Source organism: Eptatretus burgeri, chromosome 9 (assembly GCF_056783735.1).
Source record: "Eptatretus burgeri isolate ZD-2024b chromosome 9, Ebu_testis_v1, whole genome shotgun sequence".
Classification (NCBI taxonomy): Eukaryota; Metazoa; Chordata; class Myxini; order Myxiniformes; family Myxinidae; genus Eptatretus; species Eptatretus burgeri.
In genome coordinates, this window is record NC_140969.1 from 59,175,321 (window position 1) to 59,198,890 (window position 23,570).

Below are 23,570 nucleotides of genomic sequence, written 5' to 3' on the forward strand. Positions count from 1 at the left end.
GCGAAGGAACTGCCTGTGTGGTTGTCGTTTCTGGCTCGCGGTTTGAAAGTTTTTTTTGGGGGTTTTTTTTTTGCACATACGGCCACGCACCAACAGGCATGCAATAGTATTTTCTAATTCCCAATTGTCTTGATGGAGTGCACATCTGGTGTGCCACCATTTCTTTCTTCCAATCATTTCATATTTCTGCATTCTGTCACTACCTGTGTGTTTCTTCTTCTCACTCGCTCTGTATTCCTGAAATTCGATGACACTCATCCAGTGTGAACGTTTACTTGCACATTACACTTCGTTTTGTCGCGGTTGCTGCGATGTGTTTCAAGGTTAAATCAATCCTGTCTGATTGTCTGCTTATTCTGATGCATTGGAAGGATGACAAATGAATCATTCAGGATACAGGATAATATTCCTCTTTGATGTGGAGCAAGACAGCTTGATGGGAAAACTGACACATTACGGTGCGTGCGTCGCGCTCGATGGAAACAAAATGGCTTCTAATTGCAAGTTGTGACTCCATGTTCATTTGTTTGCAGCACAAGACTCTGGAGCAGCATCATTGGCTGAGAGTGCAGCTGTTTCGCTGATGCAGTGCCCTCTGCTGGTTCGAGCAGGAATTTGTAAAAAAAAAAAAAATTCATGGCGCCGGTGACAGCTCGCCTACTCTTGGCGAAGGACACCGTGGGATCTTTGTCGTCCATGCGAGGGACGACGTCACACACCTTAACGAACCACTCTACCTGTGAAGCAGCGGGATGACAGTTTATAGCTGTGTCGGAATTCGAACCCAGGCTGGACAGCTGAGAGCGAGTGTGAGACTGTGAGTACCTCTGTACTAGACCTGTCATTGCTCCGAGTGTTTTGGAACTGTAATTGCCACTCAGGTGTCCCAGGTGTTAACCAATTAAAAAAAATACATGATTCCATCATTTTTCTGCGGTTAATATCAACACAATTTTATTTTAAAGGTTTAAAAAAGGAGGAGAAATGACGAAAACCACAATCGATATTCATTTAAATAGACGGAAAATACTATGTGACCATTCCATAGGTGTGAGGGTCGTTCAGACTTGTGTCTACCTGGGAACAATGAAGCCACGCCCCTCCTTCTTTGGCCACGCCCCTCCTTTGGTGTGTTTGTTCAACTAGTACTGTTCACCCACTCGTACTGGAGTGGCAGGAAGAGTCATTGTTATTATCCTTTCTGGGATATATTGATGACAGTAGCTCTCGTGTCAGGCCTCACGAACGTCGGGGTATGTTCAGTTACCAAGTTTCTTGTGGATCGCTCACCAATTGGCTCATGTACTCAAGCAAGCACTTCATTTAAAACCGTTGATTAATTGTGAACAGCTGCCTTGGCAAGTGATACATCGCTGCTTGGTAACTGAACCCTCTACCCTCTACCCTCTACCCTCTACCCTCTACCCTCTACCCTCTACCCTCTACCCTCTACCCTCTACCCTCTACCCTCTACCCCCTCTCCCCCCTCTCCCCCCTCTCCCCTCCCCTCTCGTTTTGTGTAAAACAGCAGTGACTGTTTATAAAGGTGATCATACAGTAAATGTCTGTGGTTTATAACATTTTTTTACTTCTGGTAAGAGTACCACGCAAAACGCCACGATAAGCTGTATATACATGTTAACACGACGTTTGTTCAGACTTTAAGGGGGGGGGGGGTATTATTACCCGTCCCTCACGTAGGAGATGGGGTTTTGCAATTGTGTGTGTGTGTGTGTGTGTGTGTGTGTGTGTGTGTGTGTGTGTGTGTGTGTGTGTGTGTGTGTGTGTGTGGGTGTGTGTGTGTGTGTGTGTGTGTGTGTGTACGTGTGTACGTGTGTACTTTTTTTTTTACGATTTTAGCTTTCGTCATTAAATTTTCAAATGAGAATATGGAGTAGACAAATTAATAATTTGGTCAAAAGATCAAAGTCCAGCATCACATAAAATCTTCAATTTTCATCCAGTTGACTTGAACTTTTAATAATTTGCATATTGGGTAACTGAATTGGTTTACCAATCAAAAGCAAGAAGCCAATTGTTTTGGGGGATTTTTAGATCAAAGGTCAAGGTTACATAAAATCCTTAATTTTCATCCAATTGACCTGAAATTTGAGCAGGATTTGCATTTTTGGGTCATTGAAGCCGATTGCTTTTGCGTCAAGTGGTCAAGGTCGCCAAAAATCGTCAATTTATTATTATGGTTATTATTATTATTATTATTATTGTTTTTTAAGCTCTTTCCATCATGTTTGGCATACAGAAGTCTGAATACAAAGCAAACAGATGGGCTGTGAATTTTCAGACTCTTTCTAGTTACTCCTGTGTTTTTGAAGCAGCAAAATGCCACAATTAGCGATCTTAACACAGATTTTACCCAAGGTAGAAACCCCTTGGAGAGGGGGGCAAATGAAGTCGCTGCAACCTCCATCGTGTGACCCTTAATCCTCCTGTCAAGATTGGTTGAAATTGGATAGGAGTGACCAAATGTATTATAGGCAGACAGACAGACACCCAATTGCGAATTTGAGAATGATGACTCAAAATTGATTCTATTCATGCTTATAAATGTCTGAGTACTCAACTCTGAGCTGTTTCATCATTTAAAAAGAGCCAAATGTCATTGGTAAACCGAGGTTGTTTGGTCAAGAGGAAGGAACAATGTCAGGATAACTTCAAAGTTTTAAATTGCTGATTTGAATTGTGATTTTAACAGCCTTCGAGGCTGTGTGAAGATTATTTTGAAAAAGTTGTTGGAAAGTTTCGTTTTGGAGGATTGCTCAAGGATGTATGCCTGGTGTTGGCTTAATGGTTAGGGTGGTGGGCTTTGGATCCTAGGGTCCTGAGTTCAAATCCCGCTCAGCTGTTGAATAAATACCAGATGGGGTTAGCTCGACCTGTCCTTCCGAGGTCGGCAAAATGAGTGTCAGCATTCTGGAATACTGTGTCGGAGTGGTGACCCGTCCAGGATTGTACCCAATAGCCAAGGAGACTGCTTAAGCAGCAACAACACTCTGCACAGATTATGAGCCCAATCTCCTCCTCCTCCTTCTCTTCAAGGATGTGGGAAATTAGGAGAACTCACGTGTGCTCAATGGTAAGCTGAATGAAGGGAAGGCGAAAGCACAGAGAGAGAAAAACAGCACAAAAGTTGAGATCTGAAGGGATTGTCTGCCTTTATGGAATATGAAGCATCAAGTTGAGTTACTGAACAGAGTAGTGAACAGTCTCGACATTCTTGTCGTAGCTGATAAACGCTCCTAACCTTGGGTGATTGAACCTTTTCCCAGATTTTTTTGTCCTTCCCCTGGCCTTAGTCTCCCCCCCCCCACACACACACACACATTAATTCAAAACCCCCCCTCGCCCCCACCAATTCATTCAAATGAAGCCTCATGGAGGACTCAGGATGCTGATAAAACGTTCCACAACACGGTCAAAGATGGCTGTGGGTTTGTTACCGAAAATTGTGCAGTCGAGTTTCCCACATTTGGTGAAATTACAAGTGTCAACTCACCCGGGGTGCAATGGGTAGTCCTCGTCCTGAGAACACCACCTTTATGATCACCTGTTTATCTCCCGTCAGGTAACCTTTGTGTGGAATTACCGAATTTGGTTCTTACGTTATGAGATTTAACGATTCATGACATCAATGCACAAAAACTAATCGAGCCCTTTTAAAATTTCCATGCACATGCTGAGATAATTAGCTAATTAACTCAATCTAATCTGTTTGTATGTCCATCGCATATTTTGTCATCTCACGAGCTTTTTCATAAACCTCTTAATTGCCCTCACCAGAGTATTGCAACTCAAAGACCTTTAAAAACTCTCAGACCCCAAAGACCCTGATCACCCTCTAAAATCCGGAGTCCCTTAAATACCTTTTAAGACCCCTTAGACCCCTTAGACCATAAGACCCCCAAGAACCGGAAGATCCTTCGACCCTTTAAAACCCTAAGACCCCCATTATCACCCAGGCAATCACAAGCAGTAGTATTAAATATCGATAATTAATTATAGATTTTAGAAATGGGCTTGCTTTTACAATCTTGGGGGAACAGAAGCATTTGTTCGCCAAATGGTGACATTTTTAGAAGGGAAGTGATGACGTAGAAACACCTTATGTAGTTGCTAAGGAGATGCTTGATCGACTCTATTTTCGTCCTTTGTGGTGACGACTCGCCCGGATTTCAAATTGACATTTTGAAGTGTTTCAAGTGTCCATTCAATGAAGCACATTGAACAGGACAGAGCTTCATGCTGAGGGATAAAATGGCAATATGCAGAGTATATATTCCTGGCCGAGTGATGACGTCTTCATCAAGATATCATATGCGTCCATCTATTTATTATGTATGCCAAATATGGATTAATTATGACTCATCCCCCCATTTCCAGATGCCCCAGACATGGCCTTTACCCTGTCTTGCCCTTACTCCTTTCTCCTCTGTAGCTCATTCCCCTTTTCTTTGTACTCCTCACGCACTCCCCTCATATATTGTTGTAATCGTGGGTACAAACTTCTCCAAACATAAATATCACCGTCCAACTAAAATAACGTAATTCTCTGTCCATGTGTGGATGTATGAATGTAAGTATGATCATTATTGAATCGAAAACGGCTGGGCTAATCTCCATCAATTTTTGCAAATATGGTTGGAGTTACCCATTGTTAGGTGATGGGCACAAAATAATCCCATCCCCCCCCCCCACCAGCTCCCCTGCCCCGCCGACAGTAGGGACATGACGAGATTTTTTTTCTGAACACGGAGAACACGGAGTTTTTTTTTTCGCTCCCGGAGGGAATGGATGCTACTATTACTAAAAGAAGAAGCGTCCATCAGTCTGTCACACGAAGAAGAAGCGGATCCTCAAGCTTTAATGAAGTAGTTTATGCTCTCTTAGAATAACTAGTAATCGGCATCCACAACCACCCTTGACCATGTTGCGGAATGTTGGCCGAGGCCCTCACTTTTTTTTTTCTGCCACCCTCACTTTGTCAACTTTATTCGCTTCCAAATTAGTTTTCTCCGCTATGGCTTAAGTGATTGCCACAAAAATTTGAACACACGAGTGCCTGGTTGTGGATTTTTTTTTTTTTTAACAGTTGCATGCATTCCAAAAAGCCTGTTTTCTTTAGGCAAGGGTTGCAGGGTTTGACGTATCAGGAATAAACGCCCCCGAGCTCGCTTTGTTCACCCTCGGCTGAATAAATTTTTTAAAATCATACCGTTGGAAAGCTAATCATTGATTGCTTTGGTCGGAAGGCTAATAATCCATTTCTTTGGAACAAAACATGTCCGTTTAATGATGAAGATGCCCGTTTTAAAAGCTCATCTTTTCGTGTTGAAGACAAAGATGCGGGATTGGGAGCGGAAGGCAAGCGGTTCCAATGGTAACATTTATTATTCTATGACAGCAGGAACCTTTAATCAGGCCATGAAAGGCGCACACAAAATGAAATACAATAACACCTCTCGAAACAAGAGGAAAATACAAAAAAAGTACCTGGAAGGAGCACACAAACAACAAAAACAACAACCACAGCCATTACGAGAGCAGCAGCAACAACTGTTATAACCTAGAAGGGCACTCGGTAGAGCGTATACCTCCGTCCCATAATGTCTGATCCACGAGCACATATCGGGCCCAATACATTTTTGAGATGGCGTGCTTTTAATCGATTGAACCCGATCTCTCAATGGTGAAGAATCACTTAAAAAATTATCAAATCCAGATCTTCACCAAAATCTAATCAGTTTGTCATTGTCATACACCAAACCTGTCTACAAAATTTCATCCGAATCCGTCCACAACTTTTTTGAGATATCCTGTGCACAAACAAACAAACAGACAGACAGACAGAAAGGGGTGAAAATATAACTTCCTTCACCTTTGGTGGTGGACGTAATGACATTTTGTGGTGAGTTTCACTTCATTTTACATCCTCATCAAGACTCACATACACATGAAATCTATTTGTGAAGTGCAGCATGTTGTCTTTTGATTAAACCCTAACAGCGAAGCGACGGATAGGCACGGCAATGTCGGCTGTAAAGAAATGCTGATTTGAAACGGTCAATGTTTTCTTCGAGAACACACACCCGAATCTCACAAAAAATTACTTTGTTGCACAACTCAGCTTCTTTCTGCACCGAGTCATGTTCCCAGTGGGAACGGCTATTTACTAGTGTTACTAAATGCCGTTTGTTTGTTTTGTCTGCCTGCTTGATTTTCTGGATGATCTTTATCAAACAAAAAGGAAAACTCTGCACTCTTCTCCAATGTGAGCCAAGAAAGAATGGATTACATTTTGGTTCATCTCTACGGTTGAATGTTGAAGGACTTGGGTTCGAGTAGAAAATTTTCAACCATAAATCAAAAAGGTAAAGATGAGGAAGGTGAAACTCGACATGAAGTTTCATTCTGGATTTCCTCAAATAAGTCTTCTTCATCGGCGATGTCAAAAATGAAATTAACAATGAGGTTACGTCATATATTGTTCTCCGTTCTATAATATTAATAATGAGGTTACGTCATATATTGTTCTTCGTTCTATAATATGAAGAATGCAAAGCCACAGAAAGTTGAAACTTGCATTGATTGACCCTCATACTCAAAGTGTCTAAAATCACCAATTGGTTATTCCCTTCAAAATGACTTGAATGAGATCTTCAATAAGCCAATGCTTGAAATTGATGTATCTTTACCTCATGAAAATGCCATTAATTGGGGTCATGCTGATCCAAAGTAGCAAGTCTGGATGTAATCAGCCCAGAACTGCAGTAGTCACATGACAAACAAACACCGGTCTGTGAATTATAGTCGGGATTATAAACATCAGTATTCTGTTTCTACATGACCTAGTTTTATTAACCTTCGCCATCGGAGATGGATGGAGGTTACTGTTTTCACGCCTTTCTGTTTGTTTGTTTGTTTGTTTGTGAACAGTATTATGGGAAAACTCCTCAACGGATTTTGTCGAAACTTGGTGGGGGGTTAGGTCTGGTCCAAGGATCATGCAATTAGATTTTGGACTTGGTCCAAAATGCAATATGGCCGCTATGGCGGCCAATTTGAAAAAGTATTTGAATTTTTTTTTTTTGCATTTCTACATGTTTTAAGTGATTTCCAACCCCCACCCCCCACCCCAAAATTAAAAAAAATTGTTAGAGAAAAAGAATTTGTTGCAACTTTTTTTTCAACAAAATTTCTATTTACTTTTTTTGCATTTCTACAAGTTTTAAGTGATTTCCAACCCCCCACCCCCCCAAAAAAAAATTGTTAGAGAAAAAAAAAATTTGCAAATTTTTTTTTTCAACAAAATTTCGATTTTTTTTTTTTTGCATTTCTACATGTTATAACTGATTTCCAACAAAAAAAAACATGCCAAAATTATAATTGCCGCTAATTTTGGAACTCCAGGTGGATATACCCACATAAAATCAATTTCTGTCTTAAGGAATCTAGTTATGACGAATGAATTGAGTATGTGAAAGTTAAAAGTAAAAGGGAAAGTTGCAAACTATAACTCTGTGAGCACTGTTGACGTCAAATTGAATGAATAGGATATCAGGTTCACTTGAGTGACCTAGCAGTATTGGCGGCAGAGGTTTTGCACTCTACCGAGTGCTCCCCCTCTAGTTAATGTCTTGATTCGCGTGAGAATTTTTTTTTTTTAATCAAACTCGCAGTTTCGAGGTGAGGCGGACCCTTGGACCATAAATTAATATTGGGAAACTAAAAACAAAGGAAAGGCATGCAAACATTTTCAGTGGAATAAAGAGAGGGGTTAAACATTTACATCTATATATTAGCAGAAATCTCTCTCTGTGGGTCTATTCCTTATGCACAGCTACATCTTTAAAGCTACAAACTCCATAACTTACTTTGGGTACAGATACAACTTTCTGCAGGAAGTAACATTGGTTATATGACCATGGCCTCAGAGACCGTTTCGAGGCCGTAAATTGAGGTCAAGATGACCAATATAGCAATTTTTGGCAAACAGGATGACCAATCGGTCTCACGTTGAATATGAGCTTCTTCATTCTCATTCCAGGGCTTCAAGGCAGCAGTTCACCACCATCTCAGATCACCCCCCCCCATGTAAAAACATGATCTTTTTTACCCCTGTTAACACGCTGCTCCCAAACCTGCCCAGACCTGACCTGTTAACCCTCCCCAAGCCCATCTCTTTCCAAGTTTCCAGTTTTTCCTTCCTGAGAGTTTGTGGCTATATGCATCTTTTTCACCCCTGGTGTCCTTCCCAAGCCCTCATTTTCCCCACAGTGCTTATTTCTTCAAGTCTCCCTCTTTTGTCCCTCATCCCTATTAGTGTGTTTCCCCCTCTTTTTTACCTGACACATGTCACAGGTCTGCAAGAGCTTCGCGTTGCTGTTGTTGTTGTGGTTGTTGAGATTTGATTTTTGAAATGTGCATCTATTGGTCAGACAGCTACGGGACCACACCCACATCTGTCGCTTGACTCCACCCACTATTAGCACCCATACTAAATGATATAACCACCATCTTGGTTTTTTGGTGGGCCTAACACACTAGGCTTGTAGGCCTCTGTTGATTATACACTGTCCGGGTTTGTTGCGTCAGATTTCCATTGGCTTTGTTTTGGTCGAGTGTTACTCACAATGAGGCACCCTGAAAAAAATCTAATCATGTGTCGAATAAAAATGATTAGTAAGGTTTAATCAAGAACATAGCGCCTCGTTAACAAAACAGCGAAACATAATTTTTGAAGGGCCCCATATGGGGTTAAACAATCCATAACCGTGTGACGAATCAGCTCATTGTTATAACCGTTCTGTTATAATTGTGACGAATCAACTATTTTAAGAGTGCTTTCGGTGCATGTTTCCCAATCAGCCCGTTACCGGATTTTTCTACTTTCTCCCTCCTCTGTCTACTTTCTCCCTTCGCCCTACTGTTGGTGTTTTCCCCCTTTCTCCTATTGTTCCCTTTGTTATATGTCATAGCTCTTCCATGAACCAAGAACACATATAAAAAAAAACCTTGAAAAAGAGCATTATAGGACAGCAGTTCATCGAGAAACATAGACCCATCATGTAGTAAGGTGATGGAGAATCGTGAAGGCTTTATGAAGCTTTGATGAAAGGAGGACAGAAATGATAAATCCACATTGGTTAGGTCCATCAGGAATAGCTCCTGAGCACAACCCAATTTCCCTGCCTGATGCAGGATGCATCTGGAAATGGCAAATTGTTTGCAGACAAAAGGCCACAATATGACACTTCACATTGACAATACCTTAGCCACCTTCAGATATTGGAGATCAAGTCTTTGTGGTCTCAGTCATTGCTTTGACAAGAAATAGCAAGCAACACAATTCTGAATTTCATCCACCAATGCAGTGGGTGTTTGCAAGGCAAAAATCTTCTGTCACAAAATAGAGGTAACCAGGTGATTTATCACAAGTACTCCACCTTGATAAGGTAGTTGACACAGTAGGCCTTTCCATTTCTGCAAACGCAGTTTAACGCAAGTTTGAGCAACCCTTCTAAGTTGAAACTCACAAAGATACCTGGAACAAGGAAAATGCCCAAGACTTGAATTCCATTTCTCCTCCAAGCAATGTTGTCAGGGAGAGAACAGGGAAGAGGGTGGGAGAATGGGGAGCAGAAGTTGAAGGTTCAAACCAGATAAGAGCACTTCTGTCTTACCCAAATATATTTTAGCTGATGAAGCTTTCCCAGGGTGATCTAAATAGTGCATCATCACAGCAACATCACCTGGATGGTTGATACAAACACAGACAACAGCATAAGCTATAGTCATGATAGTTGCAGGGGTGGTGGAGGCGAGGGGTGGGTGTTGTTAAGCTAAAAAAATAAAAAATTCAGACAAAGACTTGGGAAAAGCAGTTAAAAAAAGGTTCAAGAGACAAGGTGTAGAAAGCAACTGAGAGTGAAAAACCCTGCTTTATCCCTCTTTCCACACAAAAAGGGGGTATAAGCTCATTATAGATATGAAAAAGACAAGAAATGTTGACATAAAGTTGGCGTTGAAAAGGCTAGTTAATCTAAAAAATAAAACCCAAAACATTGCAAGGCTTCAAAGAGATGCTTACAAGTGAGAAGCATAATCAAAAGATTTCTCCTGATCCAAAATAAAAGAAGATCCACACTTTCATGATAAGTATCACACACATCTATTCAATCATGAATGACAGATATATCATGGATATTGCGACCAGGAACACTGGCTGAAAAAAAATGCAAAAGGTCCTTTAACGAGGGGGAGAGATGCAAGGTAATGGCCTCAGAGAATATTTTGTATTCCTTGCACAACAGTATTGGCCAGCAGTGTGAGGTGAGTAAAGGATTGCCTTTTTGGGGGATCAAAGTGAGTACAGCTCTTCCATAACTCAAAGGGAGTTCACCATTCCGCAAGCTCTCTTGGAAGACAAAAAGTAATTCAGATGCAGTCGAGTTCCTAAAAGGTTCTATAAACGGTTCACATTTTCATATGAAAGTCGCCCGTTACAATTACCGTACTTGTAAATGTAGGAGATGGTTGCAGATGAATCTTTGCCTGATACTGTGGACTCTTTACAGCCAAACCACGAGTGACTGAAACGTTTTGCCATCTTTTGCTGTCCTACATGAAGTTTAGAGATATTGTTGGATGTCTTCCTCTTCCTCAAAAACAGTATACAAGAGTAAATCCATTCCACATGTTTGAAGCATTGCTGTCTAAATCCTTAGAAACAGACGATGAGTTGTCTGAAACAGTAGCAGAGGTAGAGTCCATAATAGTGAGGGGTGGGGTGATGGGGATGTTGATATACAGTATCAGTATACGAGCCAGTCTGTTCAGTTGTAAAAGATGTGGTCTGAGGACAGGAACGTTTCCGCTGAACAAACTAATCACAGACTAAACATCTTCATTTCTGTTGAGGCATACACATGATAATAACAAATAACTATAAATGTTAAATTACCCACCATACTCTCTCTCTGTACCTCAAATATTGAAACAAGCTAGAATGACACTCAGAAGAGCACAAACCTCTGCCAGCCTGAACAGTTCACGTTTTCTATCCAATGATAGGCCGGATCTGTATCTGAACCTGAACCAAAATCTAATTGGCTTGTTCTCATCACCTAACCAACTCATCCACATAGTTTTGCCATAACTAGTCCAAACCTTTTTTTTTCAATATCATGCTATATTTCGTTTTTGGTTCCATCTCTCAATGGTGAAGAATCACTTAAAACACTCTGATCCGGATATTCACCAAAGTCGACACAATTCTTCCTTGTCACATAACCAACATGTCCACCAAGTTTCATCCAAATGAGTCCTCAACACTTTGAGATATCGTGCTATATCATTTTTAGCTCTATCTCTCAATGGTGAAGAATCACTTAAAAATTCTAGTAGTCGGATCCGGATCCCGATCTTCATCACAATTTCATCAGTTTGTCCTTGTCACACACCCTACCTGTCCACAAAATTTCATCCAAATCCGTCCACAACTTTTTGAGATATCCTGTTCACAGACAGACAGACAGGAGTGAACACATAACCTATGGCTACATTCAGTGGCAGAGGTAACTCGAGAGTTCATAGAACACCTTACCCCACGCAGTCTTGAGAAAAAGGACGTGGGAAGATTCATTTAAACTCTTGCTTTGGGTTTCCGAGCACACTCTATAGTTTCATATGAGCTGCGATTTTGGCTGAATTTCGATATTCCCCAACGCTGAGAGCACGAGCGACAAATTTGATTGGCCGAGATGGCGTAAAATGGCGTAATATTTTGTCCAAGTACTGCTAAACTGGAGATTATTGTAAGTGGCAAGAAGATGAATTGTGTTCTGCAATGTTCAAGTATATAATTCAATTGAAATAAAATTAAAATTTTAAAGTGTAAAAAAAACGACAACAAAAAAACTACTTTTTTCAGAAGTTTTCCACCGTTGATGCACTGTCTTTTACACCACCTTATTTAACATGTACAATTAATTCTTCATGCCTGTTGTTTGTGTCTTTTATGATGGCATCACAAACAGTAAGTCTCCTGTTTGGAATGATTTAAAATTTTATTTGACTGCCAGACAGGCAGACAGACTAAAACAATTAACTTGCTCTTCTGTACGCATGCACACTCAGGATGAGATTATGTACAATTTGCCCAATTCGGCACCAAAGTACTGCTAAACTGCAGGTTCGTGTTTTGATTCATGCTCCACATAGTTCAAAATATATAATTCAATTGGAATTAAGTAGTTCCTCTTAAAATAGTATCCTACACTTAAATCCTAATATTAATTTGCAATTGGTTACTGGCTTTGACACAATTCAAATTTTTGTTACATATCCTAGGCATCAAAAAGCTACATATATCAAACAAACAGTTTCAAATGGAGCACCTGGCCACCATTAGAGCATTTAAATTGCATCATATGTGGCCAGATTGTCAGGTCAGGCCAGATTAAATCTGTGACTTGCTCCAGGTATCATGTAAACCTGTACTAACCTGTTCCATGGTCGGGTTGTCGGCGACTAAACCGTCTCCCCCACCAGGTTTTTTTGGTGAGGAGGGTGTTTGGATATGGACACCCAGCAGGATTAAAAACAAAACCTGTCAAAGGGTGGAGGAGCTCCTTGTGAGCCAACGGTCATCCATATCTAATGCCCAACTGTGTTTGCGGACGTCCTCCTGCAGTTGAGTTACTTTTTATTAGGAGGTTGGTGGCAGGATTTGCACTCCAGCCACCGTAAAATCATTTATGCCGCAAAACACAAAAACGCAAAGAAATCTGAAAACCCACTCCGTGGGAGTACCTCCTGTGCAGCTTCCCTTCGCAGGCAGCTCACTGGATAATGGGATTGGAGCAAAGCCTTCGGGACCCCCAATCTTTGATGATAGGAGGGAAACCACAGGGTAACATTCCCGGGTCAGACTGCGGGAGTATGTGTCAGAGTGGTGCTGAGGTGTCATACACCAGACGGCAGTCTCTTTGGGTTAACCTGAGGCGGTCCCTTCGGGTGGGTGCCTGGAATGTCCTATCCCTAAGAGACGATGATCACCTGTATCTGTTATAATCTGAGCTCAAGCATTTGGACATCGGTATTGCAGCACTCTCTGAGGTTCGGAGACCGGATTGCGGCGAGATAATGGTGGGTGGTTACACCTACTATTGGTCTGGTCGCTCTGATGGTTACCATTCCCAAGGAGTTGCTGTAGCTGTGTCCAATAAGCTGACTCCAATGATAATTGAGGTAACACCGGTCAACGAGCATATTATGAGACTAAGGATCCGTCACTCCTTTGGTGTCATTTCCCTGGTCTCTGTTTATGCTCCGACTGAGGCGAGTGATCTCACCGTGAAGGATACATTCTACGCCACGCTCGAGTCTGTGGTTGATCAGTGCCCCAGATGAGATACACTTCTAGTCTTGGGGGATTTCAATGCATCGACTGGAACTGAAAGGGATGGTTATGAGACATGTGTTGGTCCCCATGGGTCAGGAACTATGAAGCAGAATAGCACTAATCTCCTTGACTTTGCAAGAAGTTATGGACTTCGGGTGGCCGGTAAATGGTTTCAGCACCCACAAGCACATCGCTGGACTTGGTATTCTAATGCTGGCGGTGTGGCAAAGGAGATTGACCATGTGCTTGTTGATGGTCGCTGGAGGATGATCCAAAACTGCAGGGTCTATGCTTTCATCAAAAATTGATCAAGATTAACCAAATCACAACTATACAAGAGAAAATGTAAAACGTATCCTTGTAAGAGATGTCTCAACTCCTTTCACACAAAAGAACGATTAAATCAACATTCGAAATACTCTATTGTAGTAATCATAAATCAACCGAAATCAATTTACCAAAAGCAGGTTTAAACATATCATTCAAAGATTTTAACAAATCTATAAAACATCCATTTGTGACATATGCTGATTTTGAAAGTATCCTTGAAAAGATAGATACTGTTATGTTTCTCCAAATCCAAATAAATCATACACAAATAAATATCAAAAACATACTCCTTGTGGTTTCTGTTATGATATCAAATCATCTGTTGGTGATGAATACAAGTTAGAACTTTATAGAGGAGAAGATGCCTCAGAAGAGTTTGTAAGACGATTGGAAAAAGACTGTATAAGACTAAGAGAAATAATGGTTTAAACCTATAAACCAATGCCATTAACAAATGGAGAGAAAAAGGAATTTAGAAAGAACAGTTCCTGTCATATTTGTGAGGAGAAAATTGAGGGAGAGGTCAAAGTTAAGGATCATTGTCATCTTACTGGGAAATATAAAGGTCCAGCTCATTCCCATTGTAATCTTAATTACAAGCCCCCAAACTTTATTCCTGTCTTTCTTCACAACAACGCTCACTATGACACACATCTATTTATAAATGAACTTTCAAAGACATCTGGAGATATTTCTGCCATTCCTAACACAGATCAAAAATACATCTCATTCACAAAAACAATTCATACATCCCCATAACCTATATCAGATTTCTTGACACATACAAGTTTATGGCAAGTCCATTATCTAACTTAGTATCAAATATTAAAAACTTACCGAATCTTAAATCACATTTCTCAAATCAAGAAGAGATTGATCTCTTCTCACAAAACGGAATATATCCGTATGACTACATGGATTCATTTGAGAAGTTCAAAGAAACACAACATCCTTCAAGGGAAAGTTTTTATAGCAAGTTGAATTTTTTATATCAAGTGGAATATATAGCAAGTTGAAAAACTCATATTTCTGATAGAGATTATACACAAGCTAAAAAGGTTTGGGAGAAGTTTAATATAAAGAATCTTGAAGAATATGATTTGTATCTTTAAACTGATGTATTGTTATTGACTAATGTGTTTGAAACTTTTAGAACAGCCTGTCATAATAAAAATTCTAATGGATTAGACCCCGCTCACTATTACACAGCCCTGGGTTTGGCATGGAGTTCTATGTTAAAAATGACAAGACAGAATTTGGAATTAATCAGTGATATAGATATGCTTTTAATGATAGAGAAGGCTAAAAGAGGAGGAATATCTCAACTATGTTCCAAGAGATATGCTAAAGCAAATAACAAATATGTTCCTGATTATAATAAGAATGAGGACAACTCTTACCTAATGTATTATGATGCTAACAATTTGTATGGGTGGGCTATGTCTCAATCTTTACCTAATAGAAAACTTAAATGGGTTAAAGAAAAACATTATGAAAAAGTTTTACAAGACATTGTTGTCTCCTCTCATAAAGAATTGGATGAAGCTGAAGTTGGATATTGTTTTGAGGTTGATTTAAAATATCCAGAAGAATTTCAAAACAAACATAAAGACCTACCTTATGCCCCTGATAAAGAAAGTCCAAGAAAATAATGGTTAAGTGATTACCAACAGTCATTTAATATTAAAGGTAAATTGACAGAAAAACTACTTACTACATTAAATGATAAAGAAAGTTATGTTTTGCATCAAAGGAACTTGAGACAATATTTAGCTGGGTTGAAAGTGAGGAAAATTCATCGGATTTTGAAATTTAAACAAAGTCATTGGTTAAAGAAGTATATTGATTTTAATACAAAAAGGAGAACAGAAGCAAAAACAGATTTTGAGAAGGACTTTAAGAAATTAATGAATCATGCTGTATTTGGAAAGACTATGGAAAATGTTAGGAATCGACAAAACATAAGACTTGCTACATCTTGGAAACAGGCTTCAAAGTTAATTAATAAACCAAGTTTTGAGCGAGCGGAGGTGTTTTCAGAGAACTTTTGTGCTATTCATTTGAAAAAAAGAGAGTATTGAAATGGATAAACCTATTTATATGGGAACAACAATTCTTGACTTGTCAAAGTTGTTAATGTATGACTATTACTAAAATAATTTAAAATCAAAGTATAAGGATAATGTGTCATTGTTATATATGGATACAGATAGTTTTATATTAGAAATTAAGACAAGTGATGTATATGAGCATATGATTGATAACATTGATATATATATATATATATATATATATATATATATATATATATATATATATATATATATATATATATATATATATCTTCTTCTTCTTTCGGCTGCTCCCGTTAGGGGTCGCCACAGCGGATCATCCGTATGATCCGCATAGTGATTTGGCACATGTTTTATGCCGGATGCCCTTCCTGACGCAACCCTGGTCGCCTCTTACGACACAGGGATATGGTATACCTATTTTAACCGGGGTATACACCGGCCCAGTATACTGGTACTCATTTCGCCGACCTCGGAAGGATGACAGGCTGAGTCAACCCCCTGGTGTATTAATTCAGTGGCCCAACGGGGCTTGAACTCAGGACCTTTTGAATCCCAAGCCGCTGCCCTTACCACTGCGCCAACACCAGGGATATATATATATATATATATATATATATATATATATATATATATATATATATATATATATATATATATATATATATATATATATATATATATATATATATATATATATATATATATATATATATATATATATATATATATATATATATATATATATATATATATATATATATATATATATATATATATATATGATACAAATAATTATAAGTCAGGTGATGTGTTGTTTTCATCAAATAATAAAAAGGTTATTGGTAAGTTTAAAGACGAATTGTTTGGAAAGGTCATGAGTGAATTTATAGGATTGAGATCAAAGTGTAATGCTTTCACGTATATTGATAATAATAACATTGAAAGGTGTGATAAGAAGCTATAGGGAATAAAGAAAAATATAATCAAGGAAACAATAAACTTTAAACATAATTACAACTGTTTAACCTTAAAGTAGGAAGAGTACAGAAAAATGAATACAATAAGAAGTTATAAACATCAATTTTACTAGTGAGTGCCCGTACGTGCGTGCCCGTACGTGTGTGCCCGTACGTGGCTGTACGTGCAAAAAAACATTAAAAAAAACTTTCAAACCGCGTGCCAGAAACAACAAACACACAGGCCGTTCCTTCGTTCTCGCGCGCCCGTACGTGCATGGCCGTCCGTGCGTGGCCATACGTGCGTGGCCGTACGTGCAAAAAAAACAACTTTCAAACAACCATACAGGCTGTTCCTTCGCTCTTGTAAATGACGACTGGATTGGGGCATTGTGTTTATCTATAAATGCGCATAAGAAATTGAGAAATTATTAGAATACAGTAAGTCATCACTATCCGGAAGTCCGTACGTTGTAACCTGTAATGGGGAATGCGCTCTAACTTGGCCATAACTTGGGTACCACTTGTCCGATTAATCTCAAACCTTGAAAAGGCAAACAGAGATTGCTGGAATTATAGATAGAAGATAGGTACTGTGGGTGCAAAACGCCAAGCAACATGTCCTGTCATTGGTAACTGAGGATCTCTTCCCCAACAGCCATGCCTACGCAGCAACGTCTCCTGTCATTGGTAAATAAATGGCGCCCTTTCCCCCATCGGCCACGCCTACGCAGCAACGTGTCCTGTCATTGGTTTGGTAAATAAATGGCCATAACTTGGGAACCACTTGTCTGATTAATATCAAACCTTGAAAGGCACATACTCCGGTCCCCAGCAATATATGTGGCAAGTTTCAATTAGATCGGACCAGTACTTGTCGAGAAACAGCGGTCACAGACAGACACACACACACACAGATTGCTGGAATTGTAGATAGATACAGAAGAGATAAATCAGAAAGCATTAGGAACTTTTGATGATAAAAGATATATTTTAGAGAATGGAATCAATAGTCTCCCTTATGGTTATAAGTATAAGTGTTAAGATATTGGGTTCGGAATTTTAACAGGCTTCCTTCATCTTTTTACGGATTTATAAATGATTGAACCAGGCAATAACCAAACCAAAGATTGGAGATGTTATAAGCCTTGGTATTTAAATGGGAAACATAAAGAATGTGAGAAATATCAAATAAGTCTTATTGAAGAAATAACCGGGGTTATTCTCATGTGACGTACATGAAATGTTGGCACAGGCTTGTCATAAATGATTGTCATGTTCAGCTTGACATCGCTCAGGACTCATGTTGGCATGGGCTTGTCACTTCCGAGTTTTATTTTTGTCATGTTCAGCTTGACACACTCAGTACTCATGTTGGTATGGGTTTGTCATTGCTGAGCTGCATGACTGTCGCGTTTAGCTTGCAGACATCCCTCAGGACTCATGTTGGCACAGGCTTGTTGCTTTTGAGTTTCGTCTTTATCACGTTCAGCTTGACATTGCTTAGGACTCATGTTGGCATGGGCTTGTCATCGATCAAGACTCATGGTGGCCAGAGAGGGTTCTGATGGTAAGGGGTTATAAAGGGTAAATCTAAAGTTATAAATGGCTCTGAAGGGTTCCAAAGGGTAAATTTAAAGGGTTCTCAAATGTAAATAGAAAGGGTAACTATAAAGGGTTGTGAAGTGTAATTCTAAAGATTTCTTAGGTAATCTAAAGGGTAATTCTGAATGTTTCTAAAGGGTTTTGAAGAGCTTATAAAGGGTAATTCGAAAGGATTCTAAAGGGTAAATTCCAAAGTTCTAAAGTGTTATAAAATGTAAATTTAAAGGAATATAAAGGTTAATTCAAAAGGGTTCTAAGGGAATCTAAAGGGTAATTCCAAGGGGTCTAAAGGGAATTATAAAGTTTTATAAAAGGTTCTAAAGGGTACTAATAAAGGGTAATTCTACAGGGTTCTAAGCGGTTCTAAAGGGAGATGATAAAGGGTTATTCTAAGGGGTTATAAAGGATAATTCTAAGGGGTTCTAAAGGGTAATTATAAAAGGTAATTCTAAGGGGTTATAAAGGGTAATTATAAAGGGGTTATGCCTGGTGTTGGCTTAATGGTTAAGGTAGTGGGCTTGGGATCCTAGGGTCCTGAGTTCAAATCCCGCTCAGCTGTTGAATTAACACCAGGTGGGGTTGACTCTGCCTGTCATCCTTCCGAGGTCGGCAAAATGAGTGCCAGCATGCTGGTATACTGTGTCGGAGTGGCGACCCGTCCAGGATTGTTCCCAATAGCCAAGGAGACTGCTTCGGCGGCACCAACGCTCTGCACAGAGTATGGTCCTAATGGATGGATAAAGGGGTTCTAAAGGGTAATTATAATGAGTAATTTGAAGGGGTCTAAAGGGTAATTCTAAGGGGTTATAAAGGGTAATTCTAAGGGGTTCTAAAGGGTAATTATAACGTTTTCTAAAGGGCAATTATAAGGGGTAATTCTAAGGGGTCTAAAGAGTAATTATAAAGGGTAATTCTAAGGGGTTCTAAAGGGTAATTATAAAGTTTTCCAAAGAGTGTTTCAAAAGGGTTCTAAAGGGTAATTTTAAGGGTTCGAAAGGGTAATTATGTAGGGTAATTCTAAGGGGTTATAAAGGGTAATTATAAAGGCTAATTCTAAGGGGTCTAAAGCGTAATTCTTCTTCTTCTTTCGGCTGCTCCCGATAGGGGTCGCCACAGCGGATCATCCGTATGATTCGCATAGTGATTTGGCACATGTTTAACGCCGGATGCCCTTCCTGACGCAACCCTGGTCGCCTCTTATGACACAGGGATATGGTATACCTATTTTAACCGGGGTATACACCGGCCCAGTATACTGGTTCTCATTTCGCCGACCTCGGAAGGATGACAGGCTGAGTCAACCCCCTGGTGTATTAATTCAGTGGACCAACGGGGCTTGAACTCAGGACCTTTTGGATCCCAAGCCGCTGCCCTAACCACTGCGCCAACACCAGGCTATAGGTCTAAAGCGTAATTATAAAGGGTAATTCTAAGGGGTTATAAAGGGTAATTATAAAGGGTAATTCTCAGGGGTTCTAACGGGTAATTATAAAGTTTTCCAAAGAGTAATTCGAAAGGGTTCTGAAGGGTAATTATAAAGGGTAATTATAAAGGGTAATTCTAATGTGTTATAAAGGGTAATTTTAAGGGGTTTAAAGGGTAATTATAAAGGGTAATTCTAAGGGGTTATATAGGGTAATTATAGAGGGTAATTCTTTGAGGTTTCAAGGGTAATTCTAAGGGGTTCTAAAGGGTGATTATAAAGGGTAATTCCAAGGGGTTCTAAAGGGTAATTATAAAGGCTAATTCTAAAGAGTTCGAAAGGGTAAATTTTAAAGTTCTGAAGGGTCATATGTCTTTATCTAATGTTCATTAGAGTATGGGACTTGAAAATTCACATTAACCCTTTGAACCCTGAGCTCCAAGGACTTTCGGCTCCCCCACCCTGGTCAGGTCAGGTCAGGTATGGGAGCATGTGCCAGAACAGCACGTCGCTGCGTCCACTTTCTGCCGGTACTCCAGGGGCCTCCGTCTGGCCATCCCCCAGGCAGATGCCAGGCCCATCCCCATCTCCTTGAGATGATGGTCAACCTGTTGCAACCATGAGGCACGTGGTCGATGCACTGGCCTCCTCCACTCATGAGACTCCCTCGCTGAGAGAATCTGGTGAGCAGGATCAGAGTCAGGAAAACGAGCCACATGTCCATACAGCCGCAACTGACGCTCACGGACTATGCAGGTAACAAATCTCATCCGAGTCTCTCTCAGCAACCGCTCGTTGGACACAAAATCCAACCAGCGATAGCCAAGGATTCTCCGAAGAGACCTGGTACCAAAGGAATTAAGTCTCCGTCTCAGATCCTTGGTCAGAGTCCAAGTCTCGCACCCTTAGAGCAAGACTGGAAGTACCAAGGACCTGAAGACTCGGACTTTCGTCCTCCCGCACAGGTACGGGCAGTGCCACACCCCATGATCCAGTGAATCCATGACTCCCCAGGCCCGACCCAGACGTCTATTGACCTCTGACTCGCAGCCAGCAGAGACATGAATATCACTGCCAAGGTAAGTGAATCTATCCACGACCTCAACATCCACACCACAAACAGACACAGACAGGACAGCAGCATCCAAGATATCACCGAAAGCCTGGATCTTAGTTTTGACCCAAGAAACCCGTAATCCCAATGGCTCCGACTCCTCATTCAGCACCTCGAGGGCCCCCAAGAGGATGTCTAAAGTCTCCTCAAAGATGACTGCATCATCTGCAAAGTCAAGGTCCGAGATCTTGACATTCCCAAATGACGCACCGCAACTTGATCTCTCCGACATCCTCCCTAGAATCCAGTCCATACAAGTGCTGAAAAGTGTGGGGGCAAGTACACATCCCTGACGAACTCCAGTAACAACTGGAAATAAGTCAGAGATGGTACCACCACACTTCACAGCACTCTCAGTACCAGAGTAGAGTTCAGACATCAGATCGATCAGTTTTGGTGGCACCCCACGAAGACCAAGAATCCTCCAGAGGACATCCCGATTCACTGAATCGAACGCTTTACAGAGATCAACATAGGCTGTAAGCAGCCCCTGCCGAAACTCTCGTCTGCGTTCGGTGAGGACACGAAGTGCAAGGATACGGTCAATCGTTGACCTCTTTGGTGTAAAGCCTGACTGCTCTGGACGCTGGTGCTCAAGCAGATGGTGGCGAACCCTATCGAGAATTATCCGAGCAAAGACCTTGCCCGGCACTGAGAGCAGCGTCACCCCTCGGTAGTTGTTGCAGTCTTGGCGATCACCCTTCCCTTTCCAGAGAGGGACAACAAGGCCCCTCTTCCAGTCAGTTGGGATGATGCCTGTGTTCCAGGCAGAGCACAAAACTGCATGCAACGACACGAGTGCAGCATTTCCACCAGCCTTGAGAAGTTCGGCATGGATGCCACAGATCCCTGGAGCTTTGCCCCGTTTCAACTGGTTCACCGCAGCCCGTGTTTCCACAAGCGTAGGTGGACCACAGTTGATTCGAGGGTCAGCAACAGGGATTGTAACACCCTTGACGTCCAACTCGACAGTTGGGGGATCAGCCTGGTACAACCGCTCAAAGTAACCGGCCCAGCGGGCCTTCACTTCAGACTCCTCTGTCAAGAGCCTACCCACCCTGGACTCCCTCAAAAAAAAAAGTCCAGCCACTCGGGTACATGGAGGTTTGAATAGCAGCCAGCAAACTGGCCACTTCGGTATATGAAAGTTTGAATAGTAGCTGGTAAAATGGCCACCTGGGTTCAAACGGCTATTCTTTTAACTGCTGAACACCAAGCAAGCAGCACATCTTCAATATGACTCAGCCCTCAACCAGGGTTTGAACCCCCAACCTCCCAAACTCAGAACAGCCACTCTAACCATTATACCACCAAGTTTGGTATCCACAAGCTTGAGCTCAAGTCAATGTATGTTAGAAAAACAATGCAAAATAGGAGGTTTAATTATATATCACAGATCACAGTACTCTTAATGTGGCAGGCTTGGGATCCTAGGGTCCCGAGTTCAAATCCTGATACCGTTGAATTAATACCAGGTGGGGGTGACTCAGCCTGTCATCCTTCCAAGGTCAGCAGAATGAGTACCAGCTTACTTGGATGATTGAGCTATTTGAGTATCCTGCGTCGGAGTGGCGACCTGTCCAGGATTGTGCCCAGTAGCCCAGGAGACTGCTTCGGCACCACCAACATGCTGTACAGAGTGTGGTCCCAATGGATGAACGGAGTACTCTTAATAATGAACAATTTCAGTAACTTTTAAACATTATTAAACCAGTAACATTCCAATCCTTATGAACACACAAATTTACATTTGGCACAGTAGGAGGAGGAGGCCATTCGGCCCATCATGCCTGTGCTGCAGCAACTCCAGATAGCCATAACCTATCCACACACAACCGAAGCAACCTTGCACAGGTGTTGCCAATATCCCCATACCTTCTATCTCCAATGGATCCAGGTACAGCACCTGTCGAACTCACATTTAAACTTATACACCTCCTCTGGTGCCACTGCCACTACCTTTCAGGGGAGACCATTCCGCACATTAACCTGCACTCTGACTGAAAGACCTCTGCCTTCCTACTTTCCTCACTCATCTTTCCCTTCAGCTGGCCATGACCCCACCTGAGCATGATCCTCAGAGCCAACACACTCTCACTAACGTAAATGCGTATTATTTGTTCCCATGGGTGCTTTCTATGACAAGCAATGAAAAAATCGTTCAACATCAAACCTTCCTAAATCAATATTCAATAAAATGAGTGTATTTACATAGCCAGGTTGGTAAGCTGTTTCATTGCCTCTCCCTGCTCTTCTTCAGGTATTTAATTTCCAAGCATCTCCTCAACTGTTCTCTCCTGCTTGCAGGTCTTTCTACTCTTCTGGCACATATTTAGTATGAGCAAATACAACCCATCACTTCGCTGACAGTGGGGGGGGGGGTATTAAGGAGGGGGGTTGAGAGGAGGGAAGGGAGAGAGAGAGGAACAGAAGAGAGAAGGGGGGAAGAGCGAGGAAGGTGGGGGGGGGGAGGTGGGGAGAGCTATGCCTCACCAAACGTTGCTATACTGTGGGAGGGAGGGATTTGAGGAGGGGGTGAGAGGAGGAGAGGGGAGAGAGAGCGAGAGGTGAGTTGTGGAGGTGGGGTCAGTAAAGAGAATATGTTATGCTTAATGACCGATCATACACACAAAAACAAACTCATATC

The 23,570-nt window shown here is 41.1% G+C and overlaps 1 protein-coding gene across 1 annotated transcript in view; it reads left to right on the plus strand.

The window, feature by feature from the left end:
- Positions 1–518: 518 nt before the first annotated feature.
- LOC147020177 (neurensin-1-like) overlaps positions 519–23,570 on the plus strand; it is a 64,187-nt gene continuing 41,135 nt past the window's right edge. The window contains exon 1 of the mRNA XM_085895275.1: positions 519–817. The gene's annotated coding sequence lies outside the window, so the exon portion shown is untranslated. The remainder of the gene's footprint in view (positions 818–23,570) is intronic.